Below are 18,525 nucleotides of genomic sequence, written 5' to 3'. Positions count from 1 at the left end.
GTGGGAACAAAGGTAATTAGAGGCAAGGAGCCCTGATGGAGGACTTGGAATATACCTTTTCTTTTTCCTTTTTCTTTCTTTCTTTTTTTTTTTTTGTTGAGACAAAGTCCTGCTCTGTCACCCAGGCTGGAGTGCAATGGCACGATATCAGCTCACTGCAACCTCTGCCTGCCAAGTTCAAGTGATTCTCCCACCTCAGCCTCCCAAGTAGCTGGGATTACAGGCATGCACCACCACCTTCAGCTAATTTTTTGTATTTTTAGTAGAGATGGGTTTTCACCATGTTGGCCAGGCTGGTCTCAAACTCCTGACCTCAAGTGATCCGCCCACCTCGGCTTCCCAGAGTGCTGGGATTACAGGTGTAAGCCAAGCCACTGTGCCCAGCCAAAGTATGCGTTTTCTTAGATGCAAACATGAGCATTGTTTATTCAGCTCCAAATGATACAACTTGGGCTGATGAGTAAACACATTTCCCACAGACTCTACAGTGACTGGTTGTGCAGCACCTGCCACACCGGCATGTAATTTAACTTGCTGCCTATAACCCCCACTCAATTGTGAGCTGTGTGAGGCCAGGAAACCATCTTGCTCACTACCAAATGCCTTATACTTGGGCACAGGAGAGTCGCCCTGTCATGAGTTGGTAAGTTAACAACAGAGGATTTGAGAACCTTCTTTCTGAGCTGGCACATTCTGTACTAAGACCCTCTTGTGACTTCTACCCCAGTAACTGCAGGGAAAGGGAGAAGGGGCTAAGCCCCAGGGGTTCTGGACTGCCTAGAATGCTTTCTCAGGTCATCAGGAGCATAGCAACCGCTGCTGATGCTCCCCTATTCTGTCTGTGGTCCTGATTCTTGGGATTTCCTTCTAAGCAGTAACGTCAGGAAGGATTACAGAAGAGATGACGTGGGTAAGCCCCTGCATGGTTTATTACTTCCAGTGACATGACTAGGGTTGGTGGGAGAAGCACCAGGTCCCTAGAACCCTGAGGGTGTCAGCTAAAGTTACCCCCTATAGATACACTCTTCTCCTAATGACATCATTCCTTGTGGCACCCTCCCTCCCAAACTCCATCACATCTCACTGTCTTGGCTCAACTGTGGTGGAAATGCTTTTCATTTGATTGATTGATTGATTGATTTTTGAGATGGAGTTTCACTCTTACGGCCCAGGCTGTAGTGCAATGGCACAATCTCCACTCACCACAACTTCCACCTCCCAGGTTCAAGCAATTCTCCTGCCTCAACCTCCCAAGTAGCTGGGATTACAGGCGCCCACCACTACGCCCAACTAATTTTGTATTTTTATTAGAGACGGAGTTTACTGTCTTGGCCAGGATGGTCTTGAACTCCTGATCTCAGGTGATCCACCCACCTCGGCTTCCCAAAGTGCAGGGATTACAGGTGCAAGCCACCACACCCGGCCCTTTTTTCTTTATTTTATTGTAACTCCTTACTTTTATTTTTTATTGGTACATATTAGATGCACATATTTTCAGGGTACATATAGTTTAATTCATTCATATAATCAAATTAGGGTAATTGGAATATCCGTCAACTTTAGTTATCTTTTCTTTATGCTAAGAATATTTGAACCATTCTCTTCTAGCTATTTTGAAATGTACAACTGATGAATGTTGACTATAGTCACCCTACTGATCTATCAAATACCTTGTCTTATTTCTTCTAAGTGTATATTTGTCTTTTTCTCTTTCCTATGTCTATTAGTCCATTCTCGCATTGCTATAAAGTCATGCCTGAGACTCGGTACTTTATAAAGAAAAGAGTATTGGCTCACGGTTTCATAGGCTGTACAGGAAGCATGGCTGGGGAGGTCTCAGGAAACTTTCAATCACGGCAGAAGGTACAGGGGAAGTAGATATGTCCTACATGGCTGGTTCAGGAGGAAAAGAGAGCAAGGAGGTGCTACACACTTTAAAAAAATTTTTTTATTATACTTTAAGTTCTGGGATACGTGTGCAAAACGTGCAGGTTTGTTACATAGGCATACACGTGTCATGGTGGTTTGCTGCACCCATCAACCCGTCATCTACATCAGGTATTTGTCCTGATGCTATCCCTTCCCTAGCCCTCCACCCCCCAGCAGGCCCCAGTGTGTGCTGTTCCCCACCCTGTGTCCACGTGTTCTCATTGTTCAACTCCCACTTATGAGTGAGAACACGTGGTGGTTGGTTTTCTGTTCCTGTGTTAGTTTGCTGAGAATGATGGTTTCCAGCTTCATCCACGTCCCTGCAAAGGACATGAAGTCATTTTTTTTATGGCTGCATAGTATTCCATGGTGCATATGTGCCACATTTTCTTTATCCAGTCTATCATTGATGAGCATTTGGGTTGGTTCCAAGTCTTTGCTATTGTGAACAGTGCTGCAATAAACATACGTGTGCATGTGTCTTTATAGTGGAATGATTTATAATTCTTTGGGTATATGCAGAACTCTCCACCCCAGATCGACAGAATATACATTCTTCTCAGTACCACATCGCACTTCTTCTAAAACTGACCACATAATTGGAAGTAAAACACTCCTCAGCAAATGCAAAAGAATGGAAATCATAACAGTCTCTCAGATCACAGTACAATCAAATTGGAACTTGGGATTAAGAAACTCACTCAAAACTGCACAACTACATAGAAACTGAACAACCTGCTCCTGAATGACTACTGGGTAAATAATGAAATTAAGGCAGAAATAAATAAATTCTTTGAAACCAGTGAGAACAAAGATGCAATGTACCAGAATCTCCAGGACACAGCTAAAGCAGTGTTTAGAGATAATCTTTTATTTCATTTATTTATTTTTTATCTTTTTTGAGACGGAGTCTTGCTCTCACCAGGGCTGGAGTGCAGTGGCGCGATCTCGGCTCACTGCAACCTCCGCCTCCCAGGTTCAAGTAATTCTCCTGCCTCAGCCTCCCAAGTAGCTGGGATTACAGGCACCTGCCACCAGGCCCCACTAATTTTTTTGTATTTTCAGTAGAGACAGGGTTTCACCTGTTGGCCAGGCTGGTCTCAAACTCCTGACCTCAGGTGATCCACCTGTCTCGGCCTCCCAAATTGTTGAGATTACAGGTGTGAGCCACCATGTCCAGCCAGTGCTACACACTTTTAAACAATCAGATCTCAGTATAACTTACCACCTATTGCAAGAACAGCACCAAAGGGGAAATCTGCGCCCAAGATCCAATCACTTCCTACCAGGCCCCACCCCCAACATTGGGGATTACCATTTGCTCTGAGATTCGGTCAGGGACACAGACCCAAACCATATCACTACGTAATAGTTACTCCCTGTCGTAGGCAGAATAATAGCTCCCTAAAGATATCCACAGTTCTAGCTGACCTTAAAATGGGGCGATTACCCTGGATTAGCTGGGTGGGCCTGATCTCAAGGGTCCTTAAAGGTGAAAGAGGGAATCAGAAGAGAGAGTCAGAGATGTGGCTGCAAGAGAAGGAAGGGACTCGGCCTGCCAGTGCTGGCCTTGAGGTGGAGGAGGGGCACCAGCAGTGAACAGGGAACACTTCTACATTGTTGATGGGAATGTAAACTAGTACAACCACTATGGAAAACAGTGTGGGAATTCCTTAAAGAACTAAAAGTAGAACTACCATTTGATCCAGCAATCCCACTACTGGATATCCACCCAGAGGAAAAGAAGTCATTATACAAAAGATACTTGCACATGCATGTTTATAGCAGCACAATTCGCAATTGCAAAGACATGGAACCAACACAAATGCCCATCAATCAACGAGTGGATAAAGAAACTGTGGTATATATATATGGTGGAATACTACTCAGCAATAAAAAGAAATGAATTAATGGCATTCACAGTAACCTGGATGAGATTGGAGACAATTACTCTTAGTGAACTAACTCAGGAATGGAAAAATCAAACATCGTATGGTCTCACTTATAAGTGGGAGCTAAGCTATGGGGATGCAAAGGCATAAGAATAACACAGTAGACTTTGGGGACTCGGGGAAAGGGTGGGAAGAAGATGAGGGATAAAAGACTATAAATAGGGTGCAGTGTATACTGCTTGGGTGATGGATGCACCAAAATCTCACAAATCACCACTAAAGAACTTACTCATGTAATCAAACACCATCTGTTCCCCAATAACCTATAGAAATAAAAGACATTAAAAATTTTACAAAGAAAAAGAAGAAAAATAATAAAATTAGAGATGAAATTGAAAGCAGGAAGTCTGTTTTTGTACCGGTACCATGCTGTTTTGGTAATGATAGCCTTGAAATATAGTTTGAGGTCAGGTACAATGATGCCTCTGGCTTGCTCTTTATACTTAGAATTGCTTTGACTATTGGGATTTGTTTTTTGTTTCCAATAAATTTTAGAATATTTTCTTCTAATTCTGTGAAAAATAACATTGGTAGTTTGATAGGAATGACATTGAATCTGTATACTGCTTTGGGCAGTATGGAAATTTTAACCATATTGATTCTTCCAATCAATAAATATGGGATGTTTTTACATATGTTTATATTATCTATTATTTCTTTCAGCAGTATTATGTAGTTCTCCTTGTAGAGATCTTTCACCTCCTTGGTTAGATGTATTCCTAGGTATTTTATTTTTACGGCTTTGGAAAGAGAATGGTATTCTTGAATTGTCTCTCTGCTTGAATGTTACTGGTATATATAAATGCTATTAGTTTGTGTACATTGATTTTATATCCTAAAACTTTACTGAAGTCATTTATCAGCTCTAACTCTAGAAGGCTTTTCATGGAGTCTTTATAAAACATTTGTCATAGGTTTTAATAGCAATAATTGAAAAAAATAGGAATTATCATCAAGATTCATAACTGGGCCTTGGACAGGCATTAAGAATTTTCTGATAGTCCCCTCTAAGACTTATCTTTGTCTTGCCTCATACTTGACCACTGTCCTGATTCTTTGTATATTTTTGTATCTTTACCATCTGTTACTTCTAATTCTCAGTGCTCTTTTCATTTTGCTTTCTTTGAACATTCTATGAGTACTAGTAAACTTTAAGTGAAAAGGTAAAAAAGAAAACAGGAAATTAATAAAGAAAATCAATGAAACCAAAAGCTTATTCTTTCAAAGTTCAATAAAATCAATAAGCCTCTAGCCAGGCTAAGAAAAAATGAGAAAGGACACAAATAACTAATATCAGAACTGAATGAAGAGAATCACTACAGATCCTATGGACATTAAAAAGATCATAAAGGAGTACTAACAACAACTCTATGCCTACAAATTTGATAATCAAGATGAAATGGAATGATTTCTTGAAAGACATAATCTGCCAAAACTCACACAAAAAGAAATAGACAATCTGAATAGTCCAATGCCTATTAAATAAGTTAAATCAATAATAACTTTCCAAAACAGAAAGCATCAGGCCCCAACTGATTCACTGGTGAACTCTACCAAACATGTGAGGAGGAAATTACAACAATTCGCTATAATCTCTTTCACAAGACAAAAGCAAAGAGACTACTTCCCAATGCATTCTATGAGACCAGCATTACACTAATATCAAAATTAAACAGTCATTACAAGAAAACTACGTACCAATATCTCATGAACTAGATGCCAAAATCGTCAACAAATGTTAGCAAGTCAAATCCAACAATGTATAAAAATAACATATACCACAACCAAGTGAGGTTTACACAAGGCTGGTATGACATTTGAAAAATCGACAGATACAATCCATAACATCAATAAGCTAATGAAATAGCACATGATCACATCAACAGATGCATAACAACCCCTTGACAAAACCCAACACCCATTCATAATAAAAAAAAATCTCAGTAAGTTAGGAATAGAGGGGAACTTCCTCAACTTAATAGGAAATATTTATTTTTTAAAAAACTACAGGTAACATCATACGTAATGGTGAGAAACTCAAAGCCCTGCCATTAAGATCGGGAACAAGTCAAAAATGTCCCCTCTCACCACTACATTTTATCATCATCTGGGAAGGCCTAGCTAATGCAATAAAACAAGAAAACAAAAGATATACGAATTGTGAAAGAAGAAATAAAACTGTATTTTAACGCAGATGATGTGATTATCTATGTAGAAAATACAAAAGAATGGACAAAAAAAGCCCCTGGAACTAATAAGAGATTATAGCAAAGTTGCAGGATAAAAGGCTAATGTATAAAAGTCAATCATTTTCCTACATACTAGCTATAAACAAGTGGAACATAAAATTAAAAACAGCACCATTTACATTAGCATCCCCAAGTGAAATACTTATGTATCTTATGTATACATCTAACAAAATGAGAACAAGATCTAAATAAGGAAAACTGCAAAACTGATGAAAGAAATCAAAGAACTAAGTAAATGGAGAGATGTCTCACGTTCATGGATAGATAGATTCAATATTGTCAAGATGAGCATTCTTCCCAACTTGATCTACAGATTCAATTCCATCCCAATCAAAATCCTGACAAGCATTTTGTGGATAACAACAAATTAATTCTAAGGTTAATATGGAGAGGCAAAAGGACCAGAATAGCCCATACAAGATTGAAAAAGAATAAGGTTAGGGGACTAACACGACTGACTTCAGGATATACTATAAAGCTACAGTAGCCAAACAGTATGGTATTAGTGAAATAATAGACAAATAGACCAATGGAACAGAATAGAGAGCCCAGAAATAGACCCATGTAAATATAGCCAACTCATCTTTGATAAAGGGGCAAAGGCAGTACAATGGAGGAAGGAGCCTTTCCAACAAATGGTGCAGAACCAACTGAATATCCACATGCAAAAAACAAAAAAATGAATCTAGCTACAGACCTTACATCTTTTATGAAAATTAACTAAAATGAATCATAGATCTAAACATAAAACACAAAACTAAAACATTCTTAGAAAATACCATAGGAAAAATCTAGATGATCTTGGGTTAGGGATGACATTTTTAGATACATCAAAGGCAGAAACCATGAAAGGAAGAATTAATAAGTTGGATTTCATTAAACTTGAACATTTCTGCTGTGTGAAAGAAACTCTAAGAGAAGGAAAAGCCACAGACTGAGATAAAATATTTACCAAAGATATATCTGATAAAGGACGGTTATCAAAAATATATGAGCTCTTAAAATTCAACTATAAAAAAACAATCTGATTTAAAAACGGGTCAAAGATCTTAACAGATACATCACAAAATAAGATATACAGATGAAAAATAAGCATATGAAAAGACGCTCCACATCCTACATCATAAGGGAAATGCAAACTGAAGCAACAATTAGATACCATTTACACACCTATTAGATACCATTACATACCCATTATATACCATTACACAAAACCGAGAACCCTGACAACACCAAATGCTGATGAGGCTGTGGAACAACAGGAACTCGTAGTCAATGCAAAACGGCACAGCTACTTTGGAAAAGAGATTGGTGGTTTCTTTAAAAACTGAATATACTCTTACCATATGATCTAGCAATCATACTCCTTGGTATTTACTCAAAGGAACTGAAAACATATGTCCACCAAAAAACCTGCACATAAATGTGTGTAGTAGCTTTATTCGTAATTGCCAAAACTTGGAAGCAACCAAGATGCCCTTCAGTAGGTGACTGGCTAAACTGTGGCAGTATATTTAGACAAAGAAATATTCAGCACTAAAAAGCGAGTAGCTATCAAGCTATGAAAAGCTATGAGGAAACTTAAATATATATAACTAAGTGAAAGAAGTCAATCTGAAAAAGGCTTCACACTGTATGATTCTGACTATATGACATTCCGAAAAAAGCAAAACTATGGAGACAGTAAAAAGATCAGCAGTTGCTGGGTTTTAGGGAGGATGGAGGAATGAATAGACTGAACATAGAGGATTTTTAGGGCAGTAAGACTACTCTGTATGATACTATAATGGTGGATATGTGTCAAAATAAATTTGTCCAAACCCATACAATGTACACCAAGAGTGAACCCAAATGCTAACTATGGACTTTAGGTGATAATGATGTGTTAATATAGGCTCATCCATTGTAGCAAATGTACCACTCTACCAATGTTGATAATAGGGAAGCATTATGCATATGTGGGGATAGCACATATATGGGAAATAGTTTTCATGTTTGCTACTTTCTTTGTTGTACTTTTCTACGTTTTCTAAAATTTCCACAATGCTCACATACTACTTTTAGAATCATGAAACAAACAAGCAAAATAAGGATTTGCTACTTTCTTCAGGCCCTTGAAGAGGTGGTTTCCTAAAACCCATGTCCCTCATTAACCCAGCTGAGGTTTATGAAGCCAGCTCCAACACCCTCCCTGTCAACCCTTGCCTGGCACAGCCCAGCAGGAAAATTGCCTGGTTCTAATTCAAAATTCCACTAAAAACACCACAGCTGCTGCTGGTTGGAGCTTTTCTTCTGAATTCTCAACACAGCAGATGCAAAACCTTCCCCACGCCTTTGATTCTCTTCTGCACTGCCAATCTCTCTTTTTATGCAAACACTAAATATATTTTAATGGATCTAGATTGTTACTGATGTAATTAATCCAAGATTAGGATACTGTAGGCACCATCAGCTGAGTTCCCAAACTGAGTTCAGGAACTCACAAGTCTCCACAAAAGGGTAGATATAAATCTAGTCCAGTCTTGAGAGTCATCTAAGTTCAGAATGGGGATCTAATTCCATCTTGGTTAAACATTAAAGAGAATTTATCGTCCCATCAAAATGAAAATCCCAGAGGTAGGCAGGTTTCAGGCACAGTTTGATCCAGTAGTTCATGGTGGCTCAGGACTCTGGTCCTGTTTTCTCTGCCATGTTCTGGGCTGAGTTTCATCCTCAAGCTGGCTTCCCTTGGGGCTACAGCAATCCTGTAGGTCTCTCGTCCACATGGTGGCCCATTCAGAAGAAGAGAGGATGTCGCTGTCCCAACATCCCCAAGAGGAGTACCATTTGCTCTGATTGGGCTACCTCCAGTCAGGCACTCATCCCTGAACTGTGACCAGCAGGATGGGATCCATTGATAAGTGTAGACCAGTCATGGGCCCCAATCATAGCTGGCAGAGTAGCCAACTTCCCCCAAACTACATGGATCCCCCAAAAGAAATCCAGCTTCCAGAAAGAAAAAGGTGGATGTTGGGGAGGTTACTACAAACATCTACCACATGAATACTGTTTCTAGATATTGCTTTTTGGGAGTCTATCTAAAGAGTTATTTTTGCACGTGTGAACTACAGAAACACATATGGATGTTCAACTCTAGTGCTTCATTCAGAAAATGTTTACCATTCATTTACAAATCTACAGAAGTAAAATACTGTAATATGTATAGTTTAATATTTTAATAAAAATATTGTATTTCATTGTTTCTGGCATTTCAAGAAAATTAATGTCTAAAGGACATTGATTGAAAATACTTCAATGGTCCAAGGAAGCAAGGATTAGAAACCTATTGCAGCTTTTCTTTTGGGAAAGAAAAGAAAAGATGAGTTTAATAAATAGACCAATGAAAATCTACTTATAAGGATAGACTCCTCCCCCGGGGTCCTACCAGCTTCTGCTCATTTTCCCCTCTGCCTCCAATGCACCTCCTACTTCCTGCTCACATGTCAACAGCCTTCTCACATCCCCTCCTTTGGGAAGCCTTTCCAATCCTCTTACCACTTTGCAGAATCAGTAGTGCTCTCCCATGGCCCCAACCACAGCTGGCCACCTCTCACGGAATGACCACCCTGAATTTTTATTTATTATAGGGTGTTGTGTTCCTGTCTGCTACCCTGTAGAATGTAATAACTTCCAGAAAGAAGGATTTGGGTGAGGAAGGGTACTGTGGAGGATGATGATCAGAAGGAAATCCTGGTGGCTAGCAGGGCCAAAAGATTTTTAACCCCAAATTTTCAGCAAATCCTACCACACTGAACCCTTCCTGGTGATCTGCATTCTGGAGACATGGGGGAAGGAATCTCTATTCCCATTGCAAACTGATGTGGCATAGGATGGTAAGTGAGTTAAGGCAGAAAGCAGAACCAAAAGCACGTAGGAGACACATGATCCCTTTAAGAATCCCCAGAGATTTGGAGCTGGGCACTGGGATTTCCCCCGGCATGTGGTGGGAGTCCCAGTCCTTCACAATTTATTTTTTTATTCTAAGTTCTGGGATACATGTGCAGAATGTGCAGGTTTGGTACAAAGGTATACATGTGCCATGGTGGTTTGCTGCACTTGTCAATGCATCATCTAGGTTTTAAGCACCGCATGCATTAGGTATTTATCCTAATGCTCTCCCTTCCCTAGCTCCCCAACCCCCAACAGCCCCCGGTATATAATGTTCCCCTCCCTGGGTCCATGTGTCCTCATTGTTCAATTCCCACTTATGAGTGAGAACATGTGGTGTTTGGTTTTCTGTTCCTGTGTTAGTTTGCTGAGAATGATGGCTTCCAACTTCATCCATGTCCCTGCAAAGAACATGAACTCATTATTTTTATGGCTGCATAGTATTCCATAGTGTATACGTGCCAAAGATCTAGAGCCAGAAATACTATTTGACCCAGCAATCCCATTACTGGGTATATACCCAAAGGATTATAACTCATTCTACTATAAAGACACATGTACATATATGTTTATTGCAGCACTATTTACCATAGCAAAGACTTGGAACCAACCCAAATGCCCATCAATGATAGACTGGATAAAGTCCTTCACATCTTAAAGGATCATGTAATAGGAGGGGCAACCGACACCTGACGACTGGGTTGCCTTTTGGCAAAAAAAGAAATTGCACTTAAAAAAAAAAAAATCCCCCATTCCCAATATGTAGAGATTTCCTGACACCCAAGGGAACGTCGGCAAATGGTTTTGAGCAGAATCATCTGTCTGATTTCAGAAAACAGTCTCTGTCTGTTTCTCTCTCCCACCACTCTCTCAGAGAGAAAATGCCCGCAGTGAGGCTGCATAGGAGCCACCCTCCACCACTACCCTGAGCACCTCCTGCCCGTTCCCTGTGAAAGCTGCTCTGGTGACCCTCTGTTGCCACTTCCCACCCCAGGGTACCAGTTGCTCCTTTGACATTTAGAGCAGGGATCTTGAAACCCACTACCTGTGAATAAAATCCAGCCCACTACCTACTTTTGTATGACCCATTGAGATGGTTTGCACATTTTTAAATGGTTGGAGGAAAAAAAATCAAAAGATGAGTGATATTTCGTGATGTGAAAATTACATGAAATTCAAATTTCAGTATTTATAAAGTATCCAATAAAAACGTACTGTAACACAGCCATGCTCATTCATTTACATATTATCTACAGCTGCTTTCATGCTACAGTGGCAGAGCTGAGCAGTTGCCACAGATGCGGTCTGGCCTGCAAAGCCAAAAACCTTTACTCTCTGACCTGTTACAGAATTTGCTAAGCCCTGGTTTGGATCTTTAAACTTGGCTCTGCTTGGGCCGGACGTGGTGGCTCATGCCTGTAATCCCAGCAATTTGGGAGGCCGAGGCTGGCCAATCACCTGGGGTCAGGAGTTCAAGACCAGCCTGACCAACATGGAAAAACCCCGTCTCTAATAAAAATACAAAATTAACTGGCGTAGTGGCTCATGCCTGTAATCCCAGCTTCTGGGGAGGCTGAGGCAGGAGAATCGCTTGAACTCAGGAGGCAGAGGTTGCGGTGAGCCAAGATCATGCCATTGCATTCCAGCTTGGGCAACAAGAGCGAAACTCTGTCTCAAAACAAAACAAAACAAAACACACTTGGTTCTGCTCTAAGAAATCTGACCACATCAGTGACCTTTCTTTCTCTCTCTGACCTCACCAGGGACAACTTCACTATAGCAGAAGAAACAAAAAAAAAAAACTTGCATTCTAAAGCTATTCAGCTTCCCAAACTCATCTTTGATGAGGTGCATCTGCTCAGCCTAGCGCCAGGTTAAGAGGCCACCTTGACACGACTCACTCATGAAGGGCAGAAGATTCAGAAACTGGCACCTAGGCCAGGCACAGTGGCTCATGCCTGTAATCCCAGCACTTTGGGAGACCGAGGCAGGCGGATCGTCTGAGGTCAGGAGTTCGAAACCAGCCTGGCCAACATGGCAAAACCCTGTTTCTACTAAAAATGCAAAAATTAGCCAGGCATGGTGGCAGGCACCTGTAACCCCAGCTACTTGTGAGGCTGAGGCAGCAGAATCACTTGAACCTGGGAGGTGGAGGTTGGAGTGAGCCAAGATCGTGCCACTGCACTCCAGCCTGGGTGACTGAATGAGACTCCATCTCAAAAAAAAAAAAAAGAAAAAGAAAAAGAAAAGAAACTGGTCCACAGCCCAGAGGCTCTGCTCATTTCTGTCCATCAGTCTCTCCTCTCCAAAAGCAGAAAATTCTCCTTGGGCTATTCCCCGCCCCCCACACGTTTGTCCCCTGTGAGCCAGTCTGACCCAACTTTTACAGCTCCTGGACACCAAACACAGCCTGACCACCAAAGGAAGCCACCAGCTTTTGCAAACTCATTTGAAATTGAAAAGTGCTGATGAAATCACCCCCATTTCTGACTGAATGCTTTCCTTTCTTACAGAATAAGGCAGAAAGTTGAAGTTGCTATTCAAACTAGAAAGCTCCTTTTTATAGTTCAAATGAGGAGAGGAAATGATATAAAGTGTGTTCTTGAAAGCTAATCAAACCCGCAGTTTTCCTTAGCCCTGCCGCTTGGATTCACAGGAGGAAGGTGCTGGTTGGAAAGCACCCTGCTACCCTGGAGACCAAGTGGCTTCACAGTGGCTTCGGAGCTGTTATCAAGCCAGTGGAGTTTGGTGCCTTGTGAGGTGTCCCAGAATGTGAGCTGGCTTTGCTGCCTCTCAGGCAGTCCCAGGATCGCACTGGGGAGGAGCCCAGGGTGGGATGGATGCAGCCCTTCCTGCAAACCACACATATCCGGGTGTGATTCTCACCTTCAGCCAGGAAACTGGAAAAGTAGCACCTCTCTCTTCCTCTCTGAAATGAGAATATTCCTAGCTTACCTCAAAGGAATTTGGGGGATTAAAGAAATGATATAATGTTTATGAGCACACGGATCTGGCACATGACACATCATTAACCCATCTTAAAACAGCCTCAGCCAGGGGCAGTGGCTCACACCTATAATCCCAGCACTTTGGAAGGCCAAGGCGGGAGGACCACCTGAGGTCAGGAGTTTGAGACCAACCTGGCCAACAAGGCAAAGACTCACCTCTGCTTAAAAAAAAAAAAAAAAAAAAAATTAGCTGAGTGTGGTGGTGTGCACCTGTAATCCCAGCTACTTGGGAGGCTGAGGCAGAAGAATTGCTTGAACCCAGAAGGCAGAGGCTGCAGTGAGCTGAGATCACACCACTGCACCGCAGCCTGGATGACAGAGCAAGACCCTATCCCAAAAAACAAACAAACAAAAAACCAAAAACAACAACAACAACAACAAACAGCCAAGAAGGCAGTATCTTGTTTTCCTTGGGAATTTAAGCCACCTGGAAGTAGAAAAGTAAACTTTGTGTTTTCTTAGCACCTTTGCTTAAAACTTATGAAGACCATCTGCTCTGCTTCCCCCAACACTCATACAGACCCGAACACACTCCAACAGCAGTGACAATAACTACACTATAACATGTGCAGAGTACTTAACCAGGTGCCAGGGCAAGTGCTTTACATAATAATGTATTTAATTTTCATAAAAACTCTACAAGGCAGGTGTTAGTACTGTATTCCGCCACTTCACAGAGGAGAATCTGAGGCATAGAAAGGTGAAGATCACTAACTAAAAGGTGGCAAAGGCAGATCAGAACCCAAACAATACAGATCCCAAGCCCATTACCTAAGCCAAGATCCTATATTGTCCTCAGCAAATAGATGGATAAATTGATGGGTAGACATGCAGATAGATAAGCAAATGAATAAATGAATTTGTTAATGCCTCACATGCATGGTGCCCAGGCTAAAGGCATATGCTGAAGTTTAGGGAGGTGACCTGCTAAGGGCCGGTTTGTAACTGCTAGGGATGAGGTGGCCAGTTAGAGTGGGAGAGAGTGCCCACCTCCTGGGTCCATCCAATTCATCTACTTGGCACATTGTCCTCACCAAGCCCCTGAAAGCAAAATTAGGGCAACAGAGAAAGATCCGGAGAGTGAGCTCTCAGAAGAAAGATGCTCTGAACGGCCCCAGTAGGTCACGCCTGCCCATGAGCATCGTTTCAGATCCTAACTCTCATTCTGCTGTTATTAAATGTCATCCTATCTCAGTGAACCCTATAGGAAGAGGAGGAAGAAAATCCTTTGTTTGAAACTCCAATGTAGGCTAAGAAGCAACTTGAGCCCCCTTTGGGGAATCTTCATTGCTCAACCACACCAGCATGGCCTGGAATTCAGCTCTCCTCCGACTGCTGATATGAATGCCTGGATGTGTCTTCAGAGGGCAGGGTTTCCTTCTTGAGCCTCAGGGGCAGCCAGAGACCAAGTGCATGTTGGCAAATGCTTTTCTAGTTCAATAATACCGAGGTAAAGAAGCAGCACTGTTTGACTTGGGCTACTCCCCACACTCAAGAAGATGCAGCCTCACCTAAGATTAGGTGGGTTTTGCAAGAGGAAGCATTTCTGCTGGAATGTGGCCACCCCTGGCAAGACTGACTGGGTCAGAGAAACATGTTCTACTATGAGACCCTAAGAGAAAAAGGAGAGACGGAAGGAAATGTTTTATTGATCATTCACTTTGTTCCAGGCACTGGGCTGAACATTTTATTATTAGGCACAGTGGTAAGAGCACAGACTTGGGGCCAGAAAGACATTGGTTTGAGTGCTAGCTCTGGAAATTACACTTTATGATCTTGCACAAGTTACCTTACTTATTTGTATCAGTTATCCATTGCTGTTTTTCAAACTACTTCAAACGGCTTAAAACAGTAACAGTTTAGCTCATGAATCTGCAATCGGGGCAGGGCTCAGCAGGGATGGCTCATCTCTGCCCCTTATAGATGAAGGATGGGAATTTATTTCAATGGCTGGCAAGTGGTTGCTGGCTGATGGATGGCTGAGAGTTCAGCAGGGCTATGGGCCAGGAGCCTCAGTTGCTCATCCTGCAGGCCTTTGCATGCCTTGCTTGGGCTTCCTCATGGTGAGTGAGTTCCATGAATGAACATACCAGGAGAACAAGCAGGGAGTGCATGCATCTGTATGACCTAGCCTCTAAAATCACATAGCACCACTCTGCCATCCTCTGTTGGTTGAGGCAGTCACCAAGGGCCACTCAGCTTCAATGAGAGGAGATATAGATCCTGCCTCTTGCTCGGGAAGTGGCAAGGTCTAGAAGAGCATGTGAAATGGGAGATATCTTTGTGGCCATCTTCAGAAAATACAACCTGCCACATTATCTGAACCTCAGTACCCTGACACGTTGTGTTCATTCTTAAGTTGGCCAGGAAGAGCTATTACTTTTAGAAATAGAGGGCCGGGCACAGTGGCTCACACCTGTAATCCCAGCACTTTGGAAGGCCGAGGTGGGCAGATCACCTGAGGTAAGGAGTTCAAGACCAGGCTAGTCAACATGGTGAGACCCTGTCTCTACTAAAACTACGAAAAGTTAGCCAGGCATGGTGGTGCATGCCTGTAACCCCAGCTACTCAGGAGGCTGAGGCAGGAGAATCACCTGAACCCAGGAGGTGGAGGTTGCAGTGAGCTGAGATCACACCACTGTACTCCAGCCTGGGCAACAGAGTGAGACTCCGTCTGAAAAAAAAAAAAGAAATAGAAAGTTATTATAATGAAAGGAGGTAATATAGTTTAAAACCAAACTAAATTCAGCCACTTCTAACTTCTAAAAGATAATGGAATAATAAAGTTCCATGCTGTTCTCTTCCACTAGAGTCTGTGATAGTAGAGACACTAATGAGCCTTAGACAATAAAGGAAAGCTGAGTAGAAGGTAGAGAGTTACATTTTGTGCATGATAAAGTGGGAGAGAAGAACTGGATTTAGAGAAGGGGTAGTGCCAGGCAAGGAGACTTGAGAAAGCAGAAGTTGAGATATGCACAAAGCCAAGTGATGGTACTGTGGGCTTCATCTGCCAACCCCACACTCCACAAAATGTGCTACATTCACCATACCTTGCGTGTGGAGGTGCTTTTTGAGGGGTGGAGAAATTCTGGAAAAGGCACAGAACTTCATGTTTTATCAGTGGTAAGCAAAAGACAGAGGACAGAAATAGGAGGTAAGATGGCAATGAGGCTGGGCTTTCAATTGGAATTGGAATTTGCCCTTGAGAAAATAAGACACTCCACCACACCTACAAAGAGAAATTCCTAACAATGGAGGAGTTGGGCCCAATCCTTCTGCTATCTCCCCTCAGCCTCAGAGAACAGAGAGCCCTCAGGTATGATGTGGGTCACTCAAGAAACACTGTGATCCTGCAGGAAAGTAGCCCAGGGTGCATCGGGTCCCAGTTGTCCCAAGCCAGGGAGGTATATGTGGTGACCTCAGGATCTCTGGTCAAGCAAGCTGCCTAGTCATTGTTCAGCCCACATTAAGCCTCCCCAAAGAGAGGATTTGATTGGATCTGCTAGGCATCACTCAGCATGGAGAAAAATTGATGTCACATCACATCAAGGAGACCTAGATTCCTCCTGTCTCACCCTCATGCAGCTGCTTCTAACTTATGCCCCTATCCTTGTACGATGCCCACCAGCTGGGGAGATCAGGCTTACTCTCATTAACTGGCATATTAGTGAGCTTGGGTAAATAGAAGGGGTTTGTGGGGTATTGGGGTAGTTGGGACCTCTCTCCTCAAAGGATGGCTGTAAAACTCCATGGACGATCCCAACAGGTTGAAGTATAACCATAAAAGTGGGGAAAGAATTCCAGCTGGCAGCATAGTACCTGGCATATAAGTTAGACCTTGTCACTCCCCTGCTTTACACCTTCCAATGACCTCTCGGTACAATTAGAAGAAAATCCACACTCTTCACCATGATCTGCTGGCTCCTGCCTGATCTGGCCCCTACCACCTCTTTGGCTTCACCTCCCTGCTTTTGTTTGTTTGTTTGTTTGTTTGTTTGGAGACAGAGTTTCACTCTTGTTGCCCAGGCTGGAGTGCAATGGCACGATCTCGGCTCATTGCAACTTCTGCCCCGCCAGGTTCAAGCAATTCTCCTGTCTCAGCCTCCCAAGTAGCTGGGACTACAGGTGCATGCCACCACAGCCAGCTAATTTTTTGCATTTTTAGTAGAGACGGGGGGGTTTCATCATATTGGTCAGGCTGGTCTCAAACTCCTGACCTCAGGTGATCCACCCACCTCGGCCTCCCAAAGTGCTGGGACTACAGGCATCAGCCACCGCACCCACCAGCTTCAGCCCTTTTACCCTCCTCTTACTCTACTGTGGTTCCTCAGAGATATCAACATCATGCCCACCCAATGCCCTTGCATTTGATGGTCACTCTGCCAAGAAAATTCTTCACCCAGACTTTTGCATAACCAATCTATTGAACAAGCACAGTATAGAAGATGTGATCAAGATGCAACTTAATTTTTTGATAACCATACACCTTTAAAATGCATTCAGGCTGGGCGCAGTGGCTCACGCCTGTAATCCCAGCCCTGTGAGAGATCAAGTCAGGCGGATCACCTGAGGTAGGAATTCGAGACCAGCCTGGCCAACACGGTGAAACTCCATCTTTACTAAAAAAATACAAAAATTAGCTAAGCGTGGTGGTGCATGCCTGTAATCCCAGCTACTTGGGAGACTGAGGCAGGAGAATCCCTTGAACTCAGGAGGCAGAGGTTGCAGTGAGCTGAGATGGCACCATTGTACTCCAGCCTGGGCAACAAGAGTGAAACTCCGTCTCAAAAAAAAAAAAACAAACCATGTATTCAGTAGTGGTCATCCTCACCTGTCCCTGGATAGAAACTCAGACTAAACTTTTCTGTGCGCTCTCAGGCAAGGGGCAGTCCTACGGTCATTTTCAATCACAAAACACTATTAGATTCAATCATATGAATGTGTCCAGCCCAAACTATTAATTACTGCTTCAATCTCTACTCAAAGACTTCTCCCTTTCCTTCACACCTAGACTTGTGTCTGGAGCCCCTGTCTTTGAGAAAGGGACATGGTCATCTCCAACTCTCCCTCTGCTCCACTCTGCTCCTCCCCCTACTTGCTAGTCGCTGTTTTGAACCCTGCTAGAGTTAAAATTGTGGTGGGGGGAGCAGTAAGGAGTAAAACAGCTCTTTTTGAGCTGGGTGGCTTGCCGCCATCTGAGCCTGGCAGTTAATTAGAGCTGACCTTCACCTGCAGGTGCTTTTATGCATTCTTTGGAGCCCCATCCCCCTGTCTAGGGTCCTTTTATCTGAAGCACTCATGCCCCCAAGTGACATGATGCATCCCTTGGGCAGGTTGCTCCCCTGCCAGGAGGACCCCACTTCATTGAAAGTACCCTCCACCCCGCATAGATTATTAGAGTTGGAGTCCCCTCCCTCTCCAAAGGCAGTCCTCTGAGCCAGGACTTTAAAATTATATTTT

The 18,525-nt window shown here is 42.7% G+C and overlaps 1 protein-coding gene across 4 annotated transcripts in view; it reads right to left on the bottom strand.

The window, feature by feature from the left end:
- WSCD1 (WSC domain containing 1) overlaps positions 1 to 18,525 on the bottom strand; it is a 513,503-nt gene that overhangs the window by 153,081 nt on the left and 341,897 nt on the right. Inside the window, exon 2 of one of the 4 annotated variants that reach the window (XM_077969214.1) lies at positions 1,798 to 1,893. The exons of the other annotated variants lie outside the window; for them this stretch is intronic. The gene's annotated coding sequence lies outside the window, so the exon portion shown is untranslated. The remainder of the gene's footprint in view (positions 1 to 1,797; positions 1,894 to 18,525) is intronic. 4 annotated transcript variants of the gene reach the window in all.

Source organism: Macaca mulatta, chromosome 16 (genome assembly GCF_049350105.2).
Source record: "Macaca mulatta isolate MMU2019108-1 chromosome 16, T2T-MMU8v2.0, whole genome shotgun sequence".
NCBI classification, from domain to species: Eukaryota; Metazoa; Chordata; class Mammalia; order Primates; family Cercopithecidae; genus Macaca; species Macaca mulatta.
The sequence above is the reverse complement of the archived record's forward strand: the minus strand, read 5'-3'. Positions and strand labels throughout refer to the sequence as shown.